Source organism: Polypterus senegalus, chromosome 1, assembly GCF_016835505.1.
Source record: "Polypterus senegalus isolate Bchr_013 chromosome 1, ASM1683550v1, whole genome shotgun sequence".
NCBI classification, from domain to species: domain Eukaryota; kingdom Metazoa; phylum Chordata; class Cladistia; order Polypteriformes; family Polypteridae; genus Polypterus; species Polypterus senegalus.
The window spans coordinates 315,371,284-315,397,362 of NC_053154.1; the positions used below are offsets into that span (position 1 = coordinate 315,371,284).

Sequence of the window (26,079 nt, forward strand, 5' to 3'; positions counted from 1 at the left end):
CTTGTGGTTGGCTCTTCACTCACAAGCCCCTTGACACCTGACATAGCTTGAACAGTTACAGTGGTGTGAAAAACTATTTGCCCCCTTCCTGATTTCTTATTCTTTTGCATGTTTGTCACACAAAATGTTTCTGATCATCAAACACATTTAACCATTAGTCAAATATAACACAAGTAAACACAAAATGCAGTTTTTAAATCATGGTTTTTATTATTTAGGGAGAAAAAAAATCCAAACCTACATGGCCCTGTGTGAAAAAGTAATTGCCCCCTGAACCTTTTGTCTCATCAGTCCACAAGGTATGTTTCCAAAAGTCTTGGCAAACATTGAGATGTTTCTTAGCAAAATTGAGACAAGCCCTAATGTTGTTTTTGCTTAACAGTGGTTTGCGTCTTGGAAATCTGCCATGCAGGCCGTTTTTGCCCAGTCTCTTTCTTATGGTGGAGTCGTGAACACTGACCTTAATTGAGGCAAGTGAGGCCTGCAGTTCTTTAGACGTTGTCCTGGGGTCTATTGTGACCTCTCGGTTGAGTCGTCTCTGTGCTCTTGGGGTAATTTTGGTCGGCCTGCCACTCCTGGGAAGGTTCACCACTGTTCCATGTTTTTGCCATTTATGGATAATGGCTCTCACTGTGGTTCGCTGGAGTCCCAAAGCTTTAGAAATGGCTTTATAACCTTTACCAGACTGATAGATCTCAATTACTTCTGTTCTCATTTGTTCCTGAATTTCTTTGGATCTTGGCATGATGTCTAGCTTTTGAGGTGCTTTTAGTCTACTTCTCTGTGTCAGGCAGCTCCTATTTAAGTGATTTCTTGATTGAAACAGGTGTGGCAGTAATCAGGCCTGGGGGTGGCTACGGAAATTGAACTCAGGTGTGATACACCACAGTTAGGTGATTTTTTAACAAGGGGGCAATTACTTTTTCACACAGGGCCATGTAGGTTTGGATTTTTTTTCTCACTAAATAATAAAAACCATCATTTAAAAACTGCATTTTGTGTTTACTTGTGTTATATTTGACTAATGGTTAAATGTGTTTGATGATCAGAAACATTTTGTGTGACAAACATGCAAAAGAATAAGAAATCAGGAAGGGGGAAAATAGTTTTTCACACCACTGCATGTAAGGAAGAATGTGGGGAAGTGCCCAGACGTGCAAATCTGAGAGGGAAAAAGATCTGTGCCCACCTGTGAATGCTTATGAGATCAGTTATTTTAAGTTTTATATTTGTAATCAATTTAGACCACTTTGCAGATATTTCAGTATTTTTCTGTTGAACAGTGTCACAAAAACACAATTAAATGCACTGTGATTGAATCTTGTATTACAATAAAAGTGTAAAATCTTCTAAAGGTGTACACATTTTTTGTAGGCATTATACAGGGTGGCCCACGAAAAAGTAGCCCGCCTTCCTGCCAGAGTGGCGCGCCGATTGACTACCCTCATCACGAAAGCTGTTTAGACGTAGTGCAAACGTGTGAGTACGAGCTGAGCGACATTCCACAAAGAATCATTTTCAGCACTTTCTGTAAAGAGTGAGTAAAGATTTTTGCATTTCAAGTTTCTTTCTTTATGGAAGGGCGCCTTTTTTCGCCAGGGAGACGGGCTACTTTTTCGTGGACCACCCTTTAACTAGAAGCTCTGCCCAGTTTTAATCGAAAGGTGTAGAAACAAACTTTTCGATGTTTCTTCTGGCAGAACCCAAAAGCTACATTTTCATAGACTGATTAGATTAGATTAGATAAACTTTATAAATCCCAAGGGGAAATCCAGATGCATACAGCAGAAGAAACATAAGAAACAAGGATACAGACTCACAGCACATATAACACAACCAATCAATCAAGAAGTAAATAAATAAATATTGTGCAAAAATTTCAAAATGAACTTAAATAGTATGTTTGGAGGAAGCATTGAATTGCCTGATAGCAGCATGCAGAAAAGACACCCTGAGGCCCTTCATACACACCATGGTGGAATGACCCTGTGGGTAAAAGTGCTGTAAGAAAGTGCATTCTGGAGGGGATGGAGGAGATTTTTCATAATGGCATCCAATAATGTCACCATACTCTTTTCCAAAATAAATTCCCATCGTGTTGGGGGTTCGCCCCATGATGGAGAAGGCTTTCTTGATATGTTTGTTCAAATATTGTGCATCTATTAGGCTCAAATCCTCAGGAGACCACAGCATAGAACACCACACTGGCTACTAGGGTCAAACTGAACATCTCCAGCTGCTTGCTACACCTTTCGAAAGACCCAAGAGTCTCCTTAGGAAGTCCGGTCTGGTCTGGCCCTTCTTGTCCAGTGCTACTGTGTTGTCAGACCAGTCCAGTTTGCTCTTTATGTGAAACCTCCCAGGTACTTGTAGCTCTGCACCACTTTCACACCCTTCCCCTGAATGGTGACTAGTACCAGAGGTTACTTGGCACACCAGAAGTCCTCTACCAGCTCTTTTGTCTTGCTGATGATGTTGGGTTGCAGGTGATTCTCCCTGCACCACATGATGAAGTCCTCCACAACCTTCCTGCACTCTGACTCAGCATAATAGCATCAAAAAGCAAGTGCAGTATCTACAACAAATATATAAAAGGTGAAGCAAACAATGTAACAATACTAAAGATAATAAGAAATAATATATATGAAAGAATAATATTTAATAAGTAGTTATGTAGATTAAGTGCAAAGCTTATTAAACACACAGGCCATAGAGACATTTTACATACTGATCAAACTTCATTGCTGCCTGCAGTTGCACATTCCAGCACTTCTCTGTAGACGACTCAATGTGGTAGTCCATCAGGTGATCAAGTCTGCAGAAAAGGGTGGGTGTGGCTTTGAATCCACTCATTTTCAGGCAAGCCTTTGCAGCCCATGCAGTGTGAATGGGTGCATTGTCATGAAGCAGAAGGGGGATGGTTAACAGCTGTCTTTGGTGTTTGTTCCTGACTGACGGCACAAGTGCTAAAGTAAATCAGTGTAATATTGACGGGTTATTCATTGATGTGGTGAGAGAGGACATGCAGGTGATGGCCGTGACAGAGCAAGATGTCGAGGACAGGAGGATATGGAAGAAGATTATCCGCAGTGGCAACCCCTAACGGGAGCAGTGAAAAGAAGAAGAAGAAGATTTATTGAGCATTTTTCTCTTGGGACACGTAAAGTGCTAAGTTATTTATTTAAAGGCCTGCAAATATTAGAATGTTAATAGGAAATTTTAGGAACTCCAATGAATTTAGTTACCAATCCTTATATCGTCATTACTTATTTTACTGGTGTTCTGTTGAGACGTAAATAATGGTAAAGTGTAGGAATATGTTTATGTGCATTATGGTCCGATTGTGCAGTTGTTGGGTTAAGATGTGACTCTCTCTTCAGTAGATACTTTTCAGAGTTCATGCAGGTAGAGATCTGATCCCAAGTTTCTGGAGCTGCACGACAACATGAATAACTAGCACACCAGACACCTGCCCTATAAATTTATCTGTCTATTATAAAAGAAAATCTTGAGATGAGACGAGACTATTTTTTCAAGTCTCGCCCTCCTCTCAACCAGTTCTGGTTAACGACCCACGGCCATGGTCCTCTCACCTCTCATTCATGTGAATGCTTTTGTCAGACACAGTAACTGCGCTCTCAGTTCTTATACATTTTAATGTTTTTCTCACCTTACGTCTTCTTTTATTGGGAACTTATTATGTCCAAATCTTATTGAAGAATTTCATCCCAAAGGGTTATCAACAGGAGAAATTAGTCGAATGAATTAACGTGAAAATTGTTGATTGCTTACATGGCAAATTGGTTAAATGCGTATCAATAGACTCTGCTGAAACAGTTGGTGGTGATGGTGCGGAAGATGAAAACATCAACTTACAATTTCTTGTAGAATATCTACAACCGTTAACACCGTCTGGTCTTCCTCCACACGAATTACTGTTGAAAGAAGGATGTATCGTAATGTTATTGCGTAATTTATGTCTGAGTGATGGGCTATGCAATAAGACAAGATTAGTTTTATTCAAAATTGGTCAAACAATTCTGACATGTAAAATTTTAACAGGCGACAAGAAAGGTAATGTAGTACATCTTCAGGGGATAACATTAGACACCAAAGGAGATCTTGATAAGCACTTTGAGCTACTGTTTGTATGAAAATGTGCTATATAAATAAATGTTGTTGTTGTTGATATGCCATTCATATTAAAACGTTTACAGTTTACAGTTAGAATAGCTTTTGCTATGACAATTAACAAATCCCAAAGACAAACATTCGAAAAAGTCGTTTATTTATTAGATAGAAAGAAACGATATTCACTCACGGGCAGTTATACGTTGCATTGTCACGATGTAACTCCAAACTTTGAATCAAAATTCAGTGCGATATTAACGAAACGTTAATTCCAACAGTTGTTTTTAAGTTTTACAGTAAAAGTGTAAGTTTAAAAAGTATTTGCATGTTCATGAAAACATGGAGTGAAATTGGAAAAATTGAAGCGGCTGAGCTGCATTGCGTCTATGACAATATGGTGCAGCGTGCAGAAAAGTGTATCGATGCACAAGGAAATAACTTCCAGCACCTCCTCTAACCAGTAAGTTAGAGGATGCTGGCGTCGGAGATGGTTCAGTTTTCCATGCACCACCCTTTACTTCTCCACAACTTTGTCTCTGACCTGTTTAGAGTGGTCCTTGGTCTTCATGAAGCTTCCTTTTGTGGTGTGGCCCTTTAGAACGTGCATCATGTGACAGATCATGTGACACTTTGATTGCACACAGGTGACCCTAATCAACTAATTAGGCGACTCCGGTAGTTCATTGGTTGGACCGGATCTTATTTTGGGGTTTCATAGCAAAGGGAATGAATACACAAGCAAACCACCACTTTTCAGTTTTTACTTGTTTTTTTGTATTTATGCAAGGTATTTTATTTTCATTGCATTTCAGAAATTTGGATTATATTAGTAAGTCCATTACATAGAATCCAAATGAGAATCAATTTTAATTCCAGATTGTAATGCAACAAAACAGGACAAACACATGAAGACTTTCACAAGGCACTATAGTGTAATACCTCTAAAATGTCTTCTACTCACAACTCAGACCTTGCTCAAGCTTAATTGTTCATGAAGAATGGAGCCGACTGACTCGTAGCTAATTCTTGCAGTCCCTCCTATGTGATGATGCACTGTCTCTTCAATTCTCCAAAACTTTTTACTTCACCGTGACAACAAGTTTTTTGTCTGTCATTGATGTTGAAGGTCTGTAAGCCTTTGGTGTATCTTCAAGACACATCCTGTCATGATGGAATTCTGCACCTCCTCTCTTGATTGTAATTTTTACAGATGACTATACACAGTAACTAGTTGAGAATGATTCTGTGTACAAAGAGCATACGCTATAAACCACAAACGATAGAAACTTGTAATTTACATCATTTAGTATGCATTAGCCAATCTTCGTCCTTTTACAAAATCTCTGTAGAATACACCAGTTGGGTTCAGGCTCAAACCTTTTGATCAGTTTTAATGGACAGCAAAACTGAACCACAGAGTAAACGTGGAACGATCAATCAAATACAAGCAGGATTGATTGGAGACTATGCAGTTTGAAACTAATCATTAATGTATCTATATATATAAAATTCTTTTCACGTTTGAAACGGAAATTACGTATGACCACGCGAAACGGAAATTATGTATGACCACAGAACATATTATAATACAGGAACTAATCACTTCGTTTGTGGACACCATTTTTATATGGTCTTTACGAATTGTTGTTATTTGTGTGAGAGTTATTTTACTGATATTGAAAAGAAGTAAACACAAACACGCCGATCTATCCCATAGAAGTGCGCTCCATGTCGCCCTCTCCCAGCTCACCTCTCTGGACTCCAGCGCTGAACCGTCCAGCGCCAGGCACGTTCTGACAGAGAAGTTTTATTTATTCGCCCACGTGACTGTCACGGAAACTGCCACATTATAACTTTTTTTTAATTGGCAGTATTTGATAGTAGTCTCCTCCTTGAACCGTCACCTTATCGTGGTGGAGGGGTTTGCGTGTCCCAATGATCCTAGGAGCTATGTTGTTCGGGGCTTTATGCCCCTGGTAGGGCCACCCAAGGCAAACTGGTCCTAGGTGAGGGATGAGACAAAGAGCGGTTCAACAAACCTCCAATGATGAGTGAAACCTTTGGACGACGTTTTCCCTTGCCGGACGGGTCACGGGCCCCCTCTGGAGCCAGGCCTGGAGGTGGGGCTCGATGGCGAGCGCCTGGTGGCCGGGCCTGCACCCATGGGGCTCGGCGGGCACAGCCGAAGAGGTAACGTGGGTCCTCCTCCCCATGGGCTCACCACCTATGGGAGGGGCCAAGGAGGTTGGGTGCAGTGTGAGTTGGGTGGTGGCCGAAGGCGGGGACCTTGGCGGTCTGATCCTCGGCTACAGAAACTGGCTCTTGGGGCGTGGAATGTCACCTCTCTGAAGGGAAGGAGCCTGAGCTAGTGCGCGAGGTCGAGAGGTTCGGCTAGATATAGTGGACTCACCTCGACGCACAGCTTGGACTCTGGAACCAATCTCCTTGAGAGGGGCTGGACTCTCTACCACTCTGGAGTTGCCCCGGTGAGAGGCCGAGCAGGTGTGGGCATACTTATTGCCCCCGACTGGAGCCTGTGCATTGGGGTTTACCCGGTGGGCGAGAGGGTGGCCTCCCTCCGCCGGGTGGGGAAGGGTCCTGACTGTTGTTTGTGCGTATGCCGAACAGCAGTTTGGAGTATCCACCCTTTTTGGAGTCTCTGGAGGGGTTGCTAGAGGGCATACCTTCTGGGGATTCCCTCGTTTTGCTGGGAGACTTCAATGCTCACGTGGGCAATGACAGTGAGACCTGGAAGGCGTGATTGGGAGGAATGGCCCCGATCTGAACCGGCGGTGTTTTGTTATTGGACTTCTGTGCTGTCATGGATTGTCCATAACGAACACCATGTTCAAGCATAAGGGTGTTCATATGTGCACTTGGCACCAGGACACCCTAGGCCTCAGGTCGATGATCGACTTTGTGGTCGTGTATCGGACTTGCGGCCATATGTCTTGGACACTTTCGGGTGAAGAGAGGGGCGGAGCTGTCAACTGATCACCACCTGGTGGTGAGTTGGCCGATGGTGGGGAAGATGCGGTCAGACCTGGTAGGCCCAAGCGTGTTGTGAGGGTCTGCTGGGAGCGGCTGGCAGAGTCCCCTGTCAGAAGTAGCTTCAACTCCCACCTCCGGCAGAACTTCAACCCGCCCCGAGGGAGGTGGGGACATTGAGTCGAATGGGCCATGTTCCGTGCCTCTATTGTTGAGGCGGCTGACGGAGCTGTGGCCGCAAGGTGGTGGTGCCTGTCGTGGCGGCAATCCCGAACCCGTTGGTGGACACCGCGGTGAGGATGCCGTCAAGCTGAAGAAGGAGTCCTATAGGACTTTTTGTCCTGTGGGTCTCTGGAGGCAGCTGATAGGTACCGGCAGGCCAAGCGAAGCGGCGGTTGTTGCTGAGGCAAAACTTCGGGCATGGGAGGAGTTTGGAGGCCATGGAGAGCGACTTTGGACGGCTTCGAGGAGATTCTGGTCCACCGTCCGGCGTCTCAGGAGGGAAGCAGTGCAGTGTCAACACCGTATATGGTGGGGATGGTGCGCTGCTGACCTCGACTTCGGGCGTTGTGGGTGGTGGGAGGAGTACTTGAAGACCTCCTCAATCCCACTAACATGCCTTCCAATGAGGAAGCAGAGCCTGGGGACTCTGAGGTGGGCTCTCCCATCTCTGGGACTGAAGTCACCGAGGTGGTCAAAAACTCCTTGGTGGCAGGGCCCGGGGTGGATGAGATCGCCGAGTTCCTTAAGGCTCTGGATGTTGTAGGACTGTCTTGGTTGACGTCTCTGCAACATCGCATGGACATCGGGACAGTGCCTCTGGATTGGCAGACCGGGGTGGTGGTCCCCTCTTTAAAAGGGGACGGAGGGTGTGTTCCAACTATAGAGGGATCACACTCCTCAGCCTCCCTGGAAAAGTCTATTCGGGGTTCTGGAGAGGAGGGTCCGTCGGATAGTGAACCTCGGATTCAGGAGGAACAGTGTGGTTTTAGTCCTGGTCGGAACAGTGGACCAGCTCTTCACCCTTAGCAGAGTCCTGGAGGGTGCATGGGAGTTTGCCCGACCGGTCTACATGTGTTTTGTGGACTTGGAAAGGCATTCGACCGTGTCCCTCGGGAATCCTGTGGGGGTGCTCGGGAGTATGGGGTACGGACCCCTGATAAGAGCTGTTGGTCTCTGTACAACCGGTGTCAGAGCTTGGTCCGCATTGCGGCAGTAAGTCGAGCCCGTTTCCAGTGAGAGTTGGACTCCGCCAGGGCTGCCCTTTGTCACCGATTCTGTTCATAACTTTTATGGACAGAATTTCTAAGCGCAACCAGGGTGTTGAAGGGGTCGGTTTGGTGGACTCAGGATTGGGTCACTGCTTTTGCAGATGATGTTGTCCTGTTTGCTTCATCAGGCCGTGATCTTCAGCTCTCTCTGGATCGGTTCGCAGCTGAGTGTGAAGCGGCTGGGATGAGAATCAGCACCTCCAAATCCGAGCATGGTCCTCAGCGGAAAAGGGTGGAGTGCCCTCTCAGGGTTGGAGGAGAGATCCTGCCACAAGTGGAGGAGTTCAAGTATCTCGGGGTCTTGTTCACGAGTGAGGGAAGAATGGAGCGTGAGATCGACAGGCGGATCGGTGCGGCATCCGCAGTGATGCGGGCTCTGCATCGGTCTGTCGTGGTGAAAAGGAGCTGAGCCGTAAGGCAAAGCTCTCAATTTACCAGTCGATCTACCTCCTACCCTCACCTATGGTCATGAGCTATGGGTAGTGACCGAAAGAACAAGATCGCGAATACAAGCGGCTGAAATGAGTTTCCTCTGCAGGGTGTCTGGGCTTTCCCTTAAAGATAGGGTGAGAAGCTCAGTCATCCGGGAGGGGCTCAGAGTAGAGCCGCTGCTCCTCCGCATCGAGAGTAGTCAGATGAGGTGGCTCGGGCATCTGATCAGGATGCCTCCTGGACGCCTCCCTGGTGAGGTGTTCTGGGCACGTCCAACCGGGAGGAGGCCCCGGGGAAGACCCAGGACACGCTGGAGGGACTATGTCTCCCGGCTGGCCTGGGAGCTTTGGGATTCTCCCGGAAGAGCTGGAAGAAGTGGCGGGGAGAGGGAAGTCTGGGCCTCTCTGCTTAAGCTGCTACCCCCGCGACCCGACCTCGGATAAGCGGAAGAGAATGGATGGATGGATGGAGTACTTGATAGTAGAAGAGATGAGGAAAACAGCTTTGCGTCTTTCTACTTTTTAACTGCGTCGAGCTGTAAACAATGTGAAGATGACACCGCCTTCAGCGGCGAGGGGTCTTGAGAACAAAGTGGACGCTGTAACGCGCGGAATGACGGGCTGCTCCGCTGGGTCGAGAGTTTCGCAGTTTCGGGTGGCGTCCTCACTTCTCGCACTGTTTGTGACACTTTGAGTGCCCCGTTGACTCCTGGGAGAGTGGAAATCTTTGCGAATGAGTGTAATCAGCGCCATTGAAGCAAAACTCTCTTTGTAAATTGCACTGCATGACTACTTACTCTCCCTTACGGTGAGTCCAGGTCACTAAAACCCCGCAACATTCAGGGTTGCTTTTGTGACGAATTATTTTAAGAAGATGGAGGGTTTACATCTAAGAAGATGTACCGACCTCTTCATGTTAAGTTTTGGACTTGGGAATTGTTTGGACCTTCTGCCCGTTGAGCATGGAAGGGCAGTGTCCACATTTCTAAGAATAATTTTTCTCTTAAATTACAGGCTCGTAGTGCAAGGTTGTCAGGCAGAAATTTGGAGGATCGTATATAAAGTGTAATTTTATACCACAGCGGTCGTGTAGCGCCTTTCACAAGGGATCTGCTACCGAGAGATGATCCAAATACATTTAAGCTGCTGTTAGTACTACTTACCTGCTCTGTTATAGCGCCTTTAAAATGTACTTTACCCGAAAGCACTCCAGTACTGCTCAATGTATCTTTACTTCTTACATGTTAATGTTTTACTGTTCAATAATTCATATACTACATTTTGTTTTTTTCCCTTGCACTCAGTGAGCGAAGCCACTGGGTAATCAGCTAGTATAATATTAAAAATAACATTCTGAACCCTGCTGAATCCAGTTCAGGGTCATGGTGGTCCAGACGATATCTCTGCAGCATCATGCACAAGGCAGGAACCCTAGACAGGATGCTATTCCACTGAATCACATGTCCACTCAAAGGATTCAAGTTGTGAAACTCCAGTCAATATAATGTGAAAAAAATGACATCCCACCCGTTTATAGAAACTGCATATTCATATAATGATAGAGCTGGAGCTTATCATAGTAATAATTCTTTTATAAAAAGACCTTTTATAAATACCATTTATAACACCTGTTTGGAGCTAATCAAATAAAGGTTCTTACTGAAACAATGTGGGTGCTTGTGTTTGGGAACCAAAAATGATTCCCCTAAAGCATTGCACTGATGAACCACTTTGGCACCTTTATTTTTAAAAATGTATTTTCTTTTGGCTGGTGATGGCTCACTGCAAACATGGAGACAGGAGTGTGTGCCCCCTGGCATTCACTGTTTTACAAGCAAGAGCAGGCTGGAGGAATGCTGTACATCACACTGATCAGTAAAGCACAGCCAACTGTGTGCCATAAACTCAAATGCAGATCTGGGTGGGCCAATGATAAAGCAAACACCATTTTAATTCTGCACTGCAGCAGGCTGCTGTACTGTCACTTTTTTGCTCTGTTTCCGTAGCCGCTTACAAGCTTTTTCAGCAATATGTTCCTTAATTTGGCTTCTGACTCACCATTCAATTATTTTTTTTTTTGTATTGTCACAATGTTAAGCTTTCAACATTTTCAATTTGGCACAAGTAGAACATGTTGCGTCACCCAATGAATTGCCGTGGATTGCAACACAATTTGATTGAACTGAACCTGAAAATTATGTGCAATCAAATGCAAATGGTTTGCCCGAAGCCTGATTCTTTGGATTGTGCTGTCTATAAGATGCCTGGGCAGCTATCCTTGTTAAGCCGTAGTGGTTGCTGTGACCACTGGAGTAAACACTTGTAGGCAACTAATTCCCCTGATACTGAACCTGATAGTTGGAACAGAAAAGGCATGGGTTTTCCGAATATGTTATTTTTCAGTATTTGAATGTTTGGAGCCAGGAGAAGCAGCAACGGGCCTATGGCAGTAAACCTTTAAGCGCCGTATTTTAGATGATTGCACTCTTACATACAATAGGCGAATATAGTGTCATCAGTTAACCTAACAAAATGTTATTCAACTATTAAGTGCTACTACCATGCCGCCCTATGGTAGCGAAGAATATTTTTTAAAAGAAAGATCACATAACACATTCTAATTGACTTACAAAGACCAGGCTATGAGTAATCACACAACACTGGCTTCTTCAGGTTCACTTCCCAAAAGTTTCTCAAAGTAGATAAATGACTTCCTCTGAGTCAATGCTGAGCCAAGACTTATGTTAACTCTTCTTGTTTAACAAGTCAGGGTTTTACATACATAGCATCATCCAGTTTTTTGTGTTCAACAGGCTGAATCAGCCAGAACAAAATGTGTCTGGAGATTTTAATTGTACACCATAAACACAAATAATAATACAAGAAAATAGTGCTTAGTTTAGAATTGTTGTGGGGTACAAACATTTTGGGTTATATTTTCATCATATTTTATAGCTAAATTCAGAACACATCAAAGCATATCCTCTTCCCAGTTGTAGCTCACTTTTAAAACTGCTGTTCCAACAAAGAAAGGAAGACATGCTGGTGCCTAAGGCTATTGATAAGTTTATAACCTGGGCATCTAGGACAACAAGTACTTAAATTGGTTTACAGCCTTTGAAAGGAAGACATGCCAGTAGGTATTAAGCAACAACGGAAAAGTTTTATTGTTTGGGAAAACGGACAGTGAATTAATCCAATCACATCTTGCAAAACCCCCTGGTAGAATTTTATTATAAATATGCCTCATCTGAAGAGCGACATAAGAAGGAGGAAGAAGAAGGGAACAGAACGGAGAGGGCGCTGGCAATGTTTCCATCTGATTGTCAGAAAAGCATCTCATGAACAACTAGGAGTGTTAAGATCACAAGCCGCCTGCGACATTCATCCTTGTCATCTTTACATTTTTGTAAGCTTTTTCTAAAAACTACATAGATCCAGACTTTACTATCAGTCCTATTTTCTATTATTCTTTGTTCTACTGGTATTATTGTTCCTGTAATAAATACCACGCTGCTTAAAAAATTCTCTGCTTTCTCTTCATGTCCAGAGTGATTGAAGTAATAAGATAGATATCTTTCAGCACCTGTTTCAGCCAGAGATTTGCCATATGCTCCATGCTGCGAGGTTTATTAAAGCCAAGGGTGTGAGCTCCACCCAAAAGGAGATGGCTATCGATCAGGAGATGGCTATCGAAAATGAAAGTGAGGTACCAGCCTTGGCCTATCAATCAACTGGTGATCGTGATGCTTAACACATTCATGTAGCTGAAACGCTTACAGCAGTGTTTGCCTATGAGGACCACCACTTATGACGACAAGAGGTACAAACCATATTGCGTCCACCTGCCACCGTTGCCCACCTGCTATGCGAAGGCTGAGAGGTAGTCGGCCCGCCGTGCATTCCTGCTTGCCATCAAGCCACCATTGTTGCCAGAGATGCCAAACAGGTGCCTACAGCAGCCACAGCACGCAGTAACAGATGATTTATGTTGATCTATGTGAGACACCAGTGCATTGTGTGCGTTTTGGAAAAAATATTCAGCCCTCAAAGAGTTAAAATAAAGCTGAATTACAACAATTCTGCAAAGATGAGTGGGCCAAAATTCCTCCAGAGCGCTGGAAAAGACTCATTGCAAGTTATCGCAAACGCTTGATTGCAGTTATTGCTGCTAAGGGTGGCCCAACCAGTTATTAGGTTCAGGGGCAATTACTTTTCACACAGGGCCATGTAGGTTTGGATTTTTTTTCTCCCTAAGTAATAAAAACCATCATTTAAAAACTGCATTTTGTGTTTACTTGTGTTATATTTGACTAATGGTTAAATGTGTTTGATGATCAGAAACATTTTGTGTGACAAACATGCAAAAGAATAAGAAATCAGGAAGGGGGCAAATAGATAGATAGATACAGTGGTGTGAAAAACTATCTATCTATCTATCTATCTATCCATCCATCCATCCATCCATCCATCCAAGGATGCGCATGCAGGGCCTCTTTATAGTGGAATTTTATAAAGGTGGTGTAAAATGTGATGTGCCTACTTCAGATCATCAGTGATGGTGACTCTAATACATTTATCACTACTAACACTGTCCGTATCATCCACATTTACGGAGATCAGAGTGTGGTCTTCCTTTTCCTTATTAAAATCCCTAATCAGCTCATTGGCTGTATTGACATTAACTAAAAGATTCTAGTCCTGAAAGCACTGTATCATAAAGTAAACCTCATCTGTGTAAGCCACCTCATCATCAGGATGGTGTCATCTACACCTTTACTGATGGGGTAAGAAACACCAAAATAGTCCTAGCACTCCTGTTCTGTGGTGCATCTATCTGGAGGATCAGTGATGCTGCCTATCTTTACTGTACATGCTAGAATCTGCCGTTTGAGTGGTACTCTTTAGTCTACATAGCTTCTTTGAAAACAGATTACTGCAGTCTAAAAAATGACTAATGGACACTTGTCTTGCATTTTGGCAGTTGGATCTTGGTGTAGGGATGCTGTGCAGCTTTATTATCTGGTTAATGTCATTACTGAAAGGAAAAAAAATGAATGCTGCTCAATATCAGAATGTTCTAGGACAGAATGGCAGTCCATCTGCCTCTCAGCTGACATCAAAAAAGAAGTGGGTCATGCAGCAAGACAGTGTTGTCATCATTAAAAGCAAGTGAACGTAGAAAAATAGGAGAACATACAAGTCCACTGTTAGTATAAAGTGCACGGTTCATGGTGTATGATGATTATGCCACCCTGTCTCTAACAACATACAGCACTTTATTTACCTCTGCTGTATGCTTGAGCAGACCACTGGTCCAAGGGACCCTCTGCAGCTCTATTCTCTTCTGTTCCAGTTCCATTATAAAGCAGATCTGTATTGTTTTATGGAATTTTCCAAAGCCAAACCTAACAATTGCTGTAAAGCATTTATGTCAGCAGGCGTCTTGTTTCACTGACAGCCCCAAAGTAAACATCTATAGAACAAATACCCATTTTACAAATCTGAACAAAGATCAGCACTAAACTGAGTTGTAGACACGGCTTGTTGTGCTATTTAGGTTTTTTTTTCTTTTTTTCCAAGGGACAATGCTATTGATTTAAGATCAGACAAAGCAAACATAAAAAATACTATACAAAAAAAAATACTAAATTAAAAAATAAATTATGCAAAGGCTTTAAAAATTTCCAGTCAATATGTTTCAAAAATCAGCTTTCAGATTACAGAATTATCAGTAAAAAACCCGAGGTACAGTAGGTATATTTATTAGATATTATTTTGATAAGCCTGAATAAATACTGCTATTTGTTCTTCTAGCTCAGGGTGGGCCCTACTAGACCGCAGTTCTAACCAAGAAATGAATTTATAAAAGGGAAGTGTAACACCATTTTCAAACCTCTGGGGTATCTCTAACACAACTAGTATGGCTAGATTAAAACATTCAGTTTAAAGAAAAGACCTATTTTTTCTTTAAAATGACCATTATAATTTAGCCATATTCGCAATGCTTATTTTTGTGTTTGAGATACTCCATGGGTTTGAAAATAGTGTCACATTTCCCTGTTACTGTTAAGTTTTTTTCTGAGTAAATGTAGATTCCAATATTCCTGACAGTTGTAGTTTCAACCAAGAAATTCTCAAAAAGAAATGAATGCTTTGAAATAAAAGAACCTCACATATCTATTCTGTTATTATATTTGCTGTGTTGTGCCTTTCTGGGAGAAATAACAAAAATAAAATAGACAGGGGATGACTAGAAGCCCCCAACCCATCACCTTTTTAGTTCCATTTGCGTATAATGAGAAAAGCACCTACTGTGATAGCCATGTTTGTCTATCTGTCTGTCCTCATGAAACACCTCAGCTCCCAGTGGACCAGTTTTGTAGAACCTACTTATTCTTAAAGGAAATTTGTCAGGACAGTTCAGTGTCCATTGAGCTATATTGAAAACAACACAATATGCTCATTTTTAAAATCACTAAATCTCACACTGAGAAGCTTGAGAGGAAGTTCTCTGTGCATCTTTAACTAGAAATGAGTTTACTGTTTCAATTCTACTGTCAGAGTTGTTACTTCACCTTATATATTTTTTACGCTTTTTTATTTTCTTTAATTTGTTTGACAGACACTCCTGATGGAAAAATTGTGAAACATCAGCAGTTGTGTGCAATGAGGCAAATACAACTTGGGGATGGAAAGAAAGAAAGAAAGAAAGAAAGAGGGGGAAATTTGGCTTTTTACAAAAGCTCTCTATATAAATAAATACATATATAGATTGATTAATAAATACTAGGGGGCTTCGCTCGCCAACCCCACGGCCTGCGCTACGTACCAGCTACCTTGCATCTCTGCCGCTCGCATATGTAGATTTCACACTACTTTTCCCTGATGGCAACACAAATTAGACGATCTACAAGTCTCCGACTTAAAGTTTACATCCGAACAATATATTTGATTTCTTTTCGCTGTTCCGTTATTTCACCAAGTAATAATTTCCGTTTGTTTGCGCTAATGTGATCTTTACTATAATATTTTGAGACTTTCGAATTTTCGTACTTCCATTATCTCTAACCTGCTCTGCATGTGTATCGCGCCAATGTTTTTGAATTCTTTACGATGTTCTACTTTGTCATCTACTCTGTGTCTTTTATTTCCGGCCCTGGTCCTTGGTTAAATCTCTTGGCACAAAGTCTTATCTCGCAGGACTTTAAAGAATCTCTATGAAAAAATCACATTTCATCCCAGGCTAAAAAGTCTTGTCTCGTCTCGTCTTGTCTCATCCCAGGATTTTTTTATATAATAGAGAGATATATATATCTATATATATATAGAAAATCCAATGTCTGTCTGTCTGTCTGTTTAACAGATCAGGTTTTTTTCTATAAATTGCTTGAACATTCCGGTTGATTTTGTGACTTCTCTCATCGCGCTAAGTATCATAGTTCACTTGCAGGAGCAATATATTCGTGCAAATACGAGACAGGGGCTGCATGCCGAGGGGAGGGGGAAGCGTGACGTAAGGAGTGGGGAGCCGGGTGGGGCCCTCCTTACTCACGCGCCAGCCTCTGTTCGAATTGGCCTACCTCTCGCCATGTTTTGGAACATACCTTGGCTTCACTTAGCTAGCGATACCTGTTTGCTTATTGACTTTTAAAATTTGTCCTGTTACATTACTATGCCGTGCAGGACATCTAGTATATATATATAATAGTATAAAATATAATAGTATAGTATATACACAATAACAGTCCACAGACATCATAAAGGTTTGGGGCAGCCACTTGTATTTTATGCCCTGGCTGCAAATGGGTAATTTTGGTAAAGTTGTTCACAGGTTTGAGTCCAAAACGGAACTGATTTGAGAGTGAAAATATGGCGGCTTTAAAGGTGGGGACAGGAAGTGACATAATTCATAGCGTCGGAAATGGAAGTGTCATCTTCGGTGGGGGGGACCAGAAGTGACGTCATCGATTGCGCCGGTATGGAAGTGATGTCATCAATAGCACCGGTACTGGAAGTGATGTCATCGATTGCGCCGGTATGGAAGTGATGTCATCAATAGCACCGGTACTGGAAGTGATGTCATCGATTGCGCCTGGACCTATTGGGATTTACAGTTGATGATCTGCAGAGGATTGTCAACATATGTTATTCTTCTCTAACATTTCAGTAGATTGAATAGAAAAGGTCCCTCTTAACATGCTAAATCCCAGGCTGAATAAATTATCCTGGTGGACCTTGGTGGCTGCAAGTAATCTAATTGTAAGAAGGAAAATTGAGTAGTGAGAAAAGTGCTATATAAATATAAATAATTATTATTTTTATTAAATCTGTAAATTAACTACTTGGACTCCTGAGAGTCTTTTATAACAGCACATTTCTAATGAGCATAAGCTGTTGTTTAATGGTAGAATATTAATTTAATATCTGACCTTAATAATATTCTTATGCCAGTGGTTCTGTTTTATAGCTCAAACTGAGCAGGTAATATATTTATTTAATACAAATGTATGCTAACATTTTGAAGAAAACAAACATACACTCAACCTACCCATCTTTAAAACTAGGGGGCTTTGGCCCCTGCTCACTTCACTCTCCAAACACTCGTACCTGCACTATGTGCTAGCCTCTTTGCAGTACTGTTGCTTGTGTATGGGGATGCAATGTACAATTTAAACATTTTTATTTTCATGTGAATTGTTACATATGCATAATAAAACCCTAAATACAAAGAGGACTGTTTGACTTATGTTAGGTAGATTGCCCAGAGGGGACTGGGCGGTCTGTTGGTCTGGAACCCCTACAGATTTTATTTTTTTCCTCCAGCCTTTGGAGTTTTTTGTTTTTCTGTCCACCCTGGCCATCGGACTTTACTCTTATTCTATGTTAATTAATGTTGACTTATGTTTATTTTTTATTGTGTCTTATATTTTTCTATTCATTTTGTAAAACACTTTGAGCTACATTTTTTTGTATGAATATGTGCTATATAAATAAATGTTGATTGATTGAGAGAGAACGTCTGTGCAGCTTGCCACCCCCTGGTCTGGCGTGGTACTACTATTATTCAGGCCCTTTAGCTGCCTCCCAATCTCACGTGTGTGACAATATATAGATACACACACACTGTGGTCTGGGCACACACCACAAATATGGAAGAAAATGTAAAAAGGAACAAAACTTTGGAGCACTACACCGGCATATTGCTGTTAGTATGAAGGAACCCCCAATAGCATTTCTCGTCACACTTCTGCAGAATGGGGTGAAGTCAGGTATAGGCGGGGTGACATTGCCGAGTATTACCACATAAGGAAGGCACAACATTAGATGTGCATGTATTTTTTCAATTTGCTAATAATAATGTTCTTTATTTATACAATATAATAATATTGTTTTTTTTTTTATACTCACCAGAGTGCAGTGGTAGCTTGCGTTACCTGCTAACAGTCTGAATCTGCCCCATCCTGTGCTCATCTCTGTGGCTGTGTGCTGCCTGACGTGAATGTCACTCACACCATCTCCCTCCTCCTGCTTCTTGAAATCAATGCAGGTAAGTGATATTATTGTTAAAACAAAGTAAAAAATGAAAGCAAATGAATTTAAGTATAGATCTTTGAAAGATGACTCTTTATGCTACAGTGACTCAATATGAGTTCTGTTACACTCAAAACAACCCACTAATTTAATAATGTTTAACAAAATTTGTTAATTTAATTTAAAAATTTTTTAACAATCTACTAATTTTAGGATTTGATGCTAATGTAAAGTCAAGGTTTTAGCCTTGAATATATGAACTTTGAATCACCTTTGTAACATTATTTGGTGATGCCCTTTAAATTGGTGTTCTGCTTCAATATTTTTCATACTGAAGACTGCCAAGGATGGAGTAGCTGATGTAGCATGTTCAACAGTAAGCAGCTCAAGTGAACTAATAATATTAGTCCCTGGTAAAAAATACAAATATTGTATGCAGAAAAGTACTTAGTTACATTGTACGTCTGATACACCTGCTTAACCAGTGGCACTATAACTGAGGCCCATTGATCCGGCAATACTGCTAGTAGTTGTAATAACTAGCTGATTACCCAGTGGCTTTGCTCATTGAGTGCAAGGGAAAAAAATAAAATGTATATAAATTATTAAACAGTAAAACATTAACATGTAAGATGTAAAGATACATTGAGCAGTACTGGAGTACTTTCAGGTAAAGTACATTTTAAAGGCGCTATAACACAACAGGTAAGTAGCACTAACAGCAGCTTAAATGTATTTGGATCATCTCTCGGTAGCAGATCCCTTGTGAAAGGCGCTACACGACCGCTGTGGTATAGAAATTACATTTTCTATGTGATCCTCCAAATTTCTGCCTGACAGCCTTTCACTACGTGCCTGTGATTTAAGAAAAAAAATTATTCTGAGAAATGTGGACTCTGCCCTTCTGTGCTTAACGGGCAGAAGGTCCAAACAATTCCCAAGTCCAATACTTTACATGAAGAGTTCGGTACATCATCTTAGATGTAAATCCTCTATCTTCTTAAAATAATTCATCACAAAAGCAATCTTGAATGTAGCGGGGTTTTAGTGACCCAAACTCACCTTAAGGGACAATAAGTAGTCATGCAGCACAATTTACAAAGAGAGTTTTGCTTCGATGGCTCCGATTACACTCATTCGCAAAGATTTCCACTCTCCCAGGAGCCGACGGGGCACTCGAAGTGTCACAAACAGTGCGAGGAGAGAGGACGCCGCCCGAAACTGTGAAGTTCTTGACCCAGCGGAGCAGCCCCACATTCTGCACCTCCTAGCGTCCACTTTGTTCTTACGACCCCTCGCCGCTGAAGGTGGTCTCGTTTTCACATTATTTACAGCTCGGCAAAGTTAAAAAGTAGAAAGACGCAAAGATGTTTTCCTCATCTCTTCTACTATCAAGTACTGGCAATTAAAAAAAAAAAGTTACAATGTGGCAGTTTCCAGGACGTGGGGCGCACTTCTATGGGATTGATCGGAGTGTTTGTATTTACTTCTTTTTAATATCAGTAAAATAACTCTCACACAAATAATAATAATTCGTAAAGACGATATAAAAATGGCGTCCACAAACAAAGTGATTAGGTCTTGTATTATAATATGTTCTGTGGTCATACGTTATTTCCGTTTCAAATGCAAAAATAATTTTATATATATAGATAGTAATAAGCATAAGCTTAATATTAGTCAATGTAATAGAAGAGGAAAAAAAGAAGAAGGAAAACATAAAGAATAATATTGTACTACAGTGAGATGGAACGACTAAGACAAACAAGCCCAAAATCAGGCAGGATGTTTTAACAACGAATGCTCCAAGAATTGTTCTTAATTAGCATCCTGTGCCTACTGGGATAGGCTCCAGATTCCCCACCACCCAGTTCAGGATAAAACAGCATTAGAAATTTGATGGATGGATTATCCATGTCCATACTTCCAGATGAATCACCTTCCTACTGGTATAGCTACCACACCATACTGCCTAAATCTGTCACTATTACTTTCTCAAAGTGAACTGCAGCGTGCCATTTGGTTTAATGGTTTGACATTAAAAGAAGACTTTTGTTGGAACAAAAGTGTGCAGCCACCAGAGGTCTTTAGGACCAGGATTGCCCTCCCTTACTGAAGATGATTTTCAAAGAAAATGTGAGATTTAGTTAAGCTCTTTGTTTCTTGAAGCTTGTTAATTATTTTTCATTTGTTTTTTTAAATTGTCTATGTGGAGTTTACACATTTTCCCCCTGTCTGATTTTTCTCTCACATTCCCAAAGATGTGCTGGTTAAATGGCTGTTCTCAGGTCGGCCCTGTGTGAGTGTGTTGTGAACCTTGCCCCGGACACAGACAGGCAGACACGTTAATGTCACCCACAAACACACTTTTATTTTCCATTTTCTTATTTACAGTTCCGCTCACTAATCCCCAGTACCCATCAGTCCAGGCCACTCCAATGCCTTCTCTTTCTTCTTCTCTTTTCCTCTCTATCTCTCTCTCTCTCTCTTTTCTTCTTACCGCCTCCTCCCTTCTCCAGACGTTTCCACTCTTCCACCCGACTCTTGTCAATGACTGGAGATAGGCGGCCCCTTAAATAGGAACCCGCATTAGCTCCAGTTGCTTCCCGGCAATCAGTCGTAGCCACACCCCAGTGTGGCGGAAGTGCCGGCTGCGCACCCGGAAGCGTCCGGGTGTCCCCTGTCGTCTTCCCCCCAGCACTTCCTGGTGTGGTGGAAGTGCTGGGCTCCAGGGATATTCAGGCACCGGGGTGCCGCCTAGCGGTGGCCACGGGTCCCTACAGGGCTGGGCTTCCAAGCCCTTTACCCGAGACCCCCAACATAACCAGGACGGACACCCCCTCGCGGTCTGGAGGACCACAGTGTGTATGTGTGAGTGGGACCTGCGTTGAACTGGTGGCCTGTCTAGGACTGCTGCTTGTCTTCCACCCAAAGCCGACAGGATAGGCTTCAGCTCCACATGACTCTGAGTTGGATTCAACAGGGTAGTAAGTATGCTATGCTGTATTATATCACACTTTTATAATAAGCTGAGTTTAACACTGGAGAAAATAAATAGTAGGACAAACAGGCATAAACACATAAACCTACTTGTGCACTTTGTTTCCCTCATGTTGCTGGTCCTGTAAAACTAGACTGAACTTAGCAGGCAGCATAACACGCTGTGAACTTACCAATAAGTCACATGCTGGCTCCACCTCTCATTTCTGCTGAGTAACGATTAATAATGAAAACCAAGGTACTAACTATAATTTACCATTTATAACATTATTTTTGTTATTTTCTAATAGAAATTTTCTGTGAAATCAAGACACCTTCAGTCAATTTGACATGTTTAAAGCTGGTGTGGCTATAAAACGTTCCTATTGTCCCTCAATTTTCTTCTTGTATGATATCCATCCATCCATCCATTATCCAACCCGCTATATCCTAACTACAGGGTCACGGGGGTCTACCAGAGCCAATCCCAGCCAACACAGGGCACAAGGCAGGAAAAAACCCCGGGCAGGGTGCCAGCCCACCGCAGGGTACACACACACACAGACACACACACTAGGGACAATTTTAGGATCACCAATGCACCTAAGCTGTAGTAAATGTAAATGCAAGTATATGGAGTTGCCAATTTAAGAAAAAATTTAATTGATTTTTAATTTTCTTTTCCAGAGCTATATATTGTATATATACTGTGGAGGACGGTCGGCGGCTCATCCCGGGTGGGATGCCCCTGTGATGGAAGGATGAGGGAAGACTGTTTTCCTGGTAACTGCCTCCCCCAAAACACTAGATGGCAGCTTCCCTGAGCATCCTGGATCTTGGAGTTCGGCAATACAGCTCTGTTGGATGCCATGGGTGCCACCAGGAGGTGCTATAGGGAGACAGGGGAATCCCTATTATTTATATAGCCCGGAAGACATGGGGATGGTGGCACAAGCGTACTTCTGGGCTGAAGGAAAATATATTTCTCCATCTGACCCGGAAGTGATGACAAGTCAAATGGACAGAAGGAAAGAAGCACTTCCGGGTCGAGGACTGTATAAAGGACTGATGGAGACCCAGCAGGCGAGCCGGAGTTGAGCAGGAGTGTGACGGAGCTTGCTGGGAGGTGGAGGAGAGTATTGTGTTTATTTATCATGGTGTTTAATGTCGCCAGGGTGCTTTGGAGGCACTATATCAGAAGAAGGAAGAAATGAACTTGTGTCCAGTGTGGTTGTCTGTTGGGGAAAAGGTGGGCAATAATGCCACCATGCGGCCTCTCAGTTACAATACTCAAGAGCCTCCTATTGGTCCACTTAAAATACTCACAAGTTCAGCATAAAAGAGTCAAGAGTGGACTCCCCTAAATAGAAGTGGAGAAGATAAAAAATAATCACTGTGATTGTATCAAAGAGGATAAAAGAATATTATGTGACGAAGAAGCCTGTAAAAGGTAGTTGTGCAGAATGAAAAACAGTCGGCAATAAACTTGTGGCAGTTGTATTCAGCATTTTGGGGTATGAGATACCCCCCATATATATACAGTATATATATATATATATATATATATATATATATATATATATACAGTATATATATATATATATATACAGTATATATATATATATATATATATATATATATATGTGTATATATATATGTGTATATATTTATATATATATATATATATATATGTATATATATATATTTATTTATATATGTATGTATATATATATATATATATATATATATATTTATATTTATATATATTGTGAAGAAAACACAAGGGTTGGGGATTCCATCCCTGTATACTGTAGATCAAAATTGCCAAAACAGCAGTCAGTCAACAAGCAGTGTATAACAGTCAAATAACTGAGATGAAGCACATTTTATGAGGTGTGAACGGAAATAGGAAAGCTGGGAAAGGAGGTGCTGAGGATCTTGGGATGGAGTGACGTAATCAAAGCAGGACCGGAGGAGATTAAGGAACCCGGAAGCAGCTGAGACTTCTGGTTAGGGTATTGGAGACAAATTCACGGCGGTGTTTTCTCGTCTTTCCTGTTGAAATTCAGAGAGAGCGGTTAGCTCACTGTTGCCATCCACTGCCTTGCGGTTTCACGCTGCTCATCGTGTCCTTTAGCTACTCCCTAATCGCTTGTGTGTGACATATATATATATATATATATATATATATATATATATATATATACTGTATATATATATATATATATATATATATATAAAGTCGACGTGTGGAAGGTTGTGTGTCTGTCCAACCCGGAAGTTAGGGGTGGAATCGGGATTAGGGCTCCATCTCAGAGGAAGCAGAAAATTTGTGTAGTTGCTAATAACACAAGTGAGGTGAGCACGTCGGTTAAACGAATCCGCCTAAGCGAGAGATGCCCAGAGTAGCTCCTTTCAATTCTTTCAATTACCTGACATCTCTGCATTTCTGTTTTTTTTCTGACGATTTCAATAGTTTCTAGAACCCTGGGCTTTTTTACAGCATGGGTTTACTCAGCTTGTACGTACTGTATATATCCTGTTATAGTAAATATTGAAGTACCAAAATTTTCAGAATAACAAATACTATTTGTGGGCGCGGACAAATGTTCATATAACCTCATGTTAAACAGATTTCATTTTAAAAAATGTACATTTCAGTATAAGAAAACTTTTTTTTACCATTCATGGCCACCGGCAAGTCTCGGGGACCCCACAACAGGTTGTCTCAAAGAAAGCGACAGTCCGTTGCAAAATTTCCAGTCTTGTTGAGAGTGTAGGCACGACATCATATAGTATAGAGTCAGTACTCCACCTAGCCTCCGCATGGGTAGTTGTGTCATGTGCGGATACTGTAAGTTTCATAGGGCTTCTCAGAGTTTTCTTTGAGGTTTACCAAAAGAATGAGAAACAGAGTCAGTTTACACCAAAATAAAATTTCACCAAAAAAAAAAGTTGATTTCGAAATGAAGAAAAATGACGTGGTGAAAGCATTCGTAATCACGCATTCCAGTGTCAATAAAGTCATATTACAACACATAACAATAAAAGTGTCCTCTAGAGCTAATTCAGCCCAAACACAGTTCTTTAAATGAGAACAAATGTATGGCTATTCCACAGCTTTTTCTCATCTTGTTAATGAGGGGGAAGACCCTCTGTGGTTTAGTATGCCTGATACAGTTCAGGATGCAGTTCCTTTCCCACCAGGTGCTGTATTTCAGGATAGGCTGCTTTTATTGGGCACTGCAGCCAGCTGCTCAGAAGATGTGGTGAACCCTCTGGCAGTGACCGACTTTGACATTCCTATTGACTTCACTGGGCATGGTTTCCTCCAGATGTTTTTGGACCTTCCTTCTGAAGAGAGAAGAACATACTGTGAGGAATTTTATGGTTCCTTCTCCTTTCCCTTTGGAATTCGCTGTTGTCCCAGCACTTGCATTCTAAGGGTGACAATAGATATGAATGGCACTATATAATTGATAATTAATTGGTGCGTTATTTATCCCCGGAAGGGAAATTCTCTTATTCCAGCAGTAAAATATAATATAAAATCAAGCAGTAAAACCAGGAGGAGACCATTACAAAAAAAGTGCAGTACAGTTAAGTGTGAGGCCAAGAACTGTGCACACATACAATTCAAATTTTCCAAACCTGCTTTTTCCAGTGCAGAATTGCAGAATTGACACAAAAAAAGAGCCTGCCTGGGTGTACACGATGTAAGGCAGGAAAACAAAACCAGAATTGGACAACAATGTCTCAAAATGCAGACTCACTCTCACACTGGATTAATGGAGGCAACACATGTGTCTGCAGGGTGAGGGAGGAAACTGGAGACATGGAGAGAATGTGCAACTCCTTAATAACAGTGCATGAGTTGGCAAACTGAATCCAGAGGCCTTGAGGTATGAGTCAGCAGTACAAACTACAGTGACACTGTGCCAGCAGGCGATCACTCAAATCCATTCATCTTTACTACAGTATATATATATAAAATGTCGCTAGGAGTCTGAGCCTTCATATTTTCAGATATTCTATTGGGTGTTCTCTTTTACGTCTGTGGTAGGGTTTTCACCTTGTTGACTGCTGGAACTGCATCCATACCATTGATGTAGCCAAGATATTTATATAGTAGATAGATTTATAGGGCAGCTGTCTGGTGTGTTAGTTATTGATATAGTTGTGCAGTTCCAGAAATCTCTGCCTGCATGGACTCTAAAAAATATCTACAGAAGAGAGAGTCACATCTGAAACCCAACCACTGCACACTCGGACCTCAATGCACATAAACATATTCCTACACATAATCATTATTTACGTCTCAACAAAACACCAGTAAAATAATTCATGACGACATAAGGATTGGTAACTACATTCATTGGAGTTCCTCAAATTTCCTATTAACATTTTAATATTTGTAGGCCTTTAAATAGATAAGTTAGCACTTTACGTGTCCCAAGGGAGAAATGCTCAATAAATCTTCTTTTGTCTTCCCTCTTTAGGGGTCACCACAGTGGATCATCTTCTTCCATATCTTTCTGTTCTTGTCATCTTGCTCTGTCACACCCATCACCTGTATGTCGTCTCTCACCACGTCCATAAACCTTCACTTAGGCCTTCCTCTTTTCCTCTTCCCTTACAACTCCATCCTTAACATCCTTCTCCCAATATACTCAGCATCTCCCCTCTGCACATATGCAAACCAACGTAATCTCGCCTCTCTGACTTTGTCTAACAACTGTCCAACC

General features: G+C 41.8%; 1 long non-coding RNA gene across 1 annotated transcript in view; it reads left to right on the forward strand.

Annotated features, from left to right (window-relative positions):
* Positions 1-25,874, forward strand: part of LOC120515411 — a 32,339-nt gene extending 6,465 nt beyond the window's left edge. Inside the window, exons 2-4 of the long non-coding RNA XR_005630650.1 lie at positions 18,236-18,371; positions 22,022-22,784; positions 25,834-25,874. This is a non-coding gene — a long non-coding RNA (uncharacterized LOC120515411). The remainder of the gene's footprint in view (positions 1-18,235; positions 18,372-22,021; positions 22,785-25,833) is intronic.
* Positions 25,875-26,079: the final 205 nt, after the last annotated feature.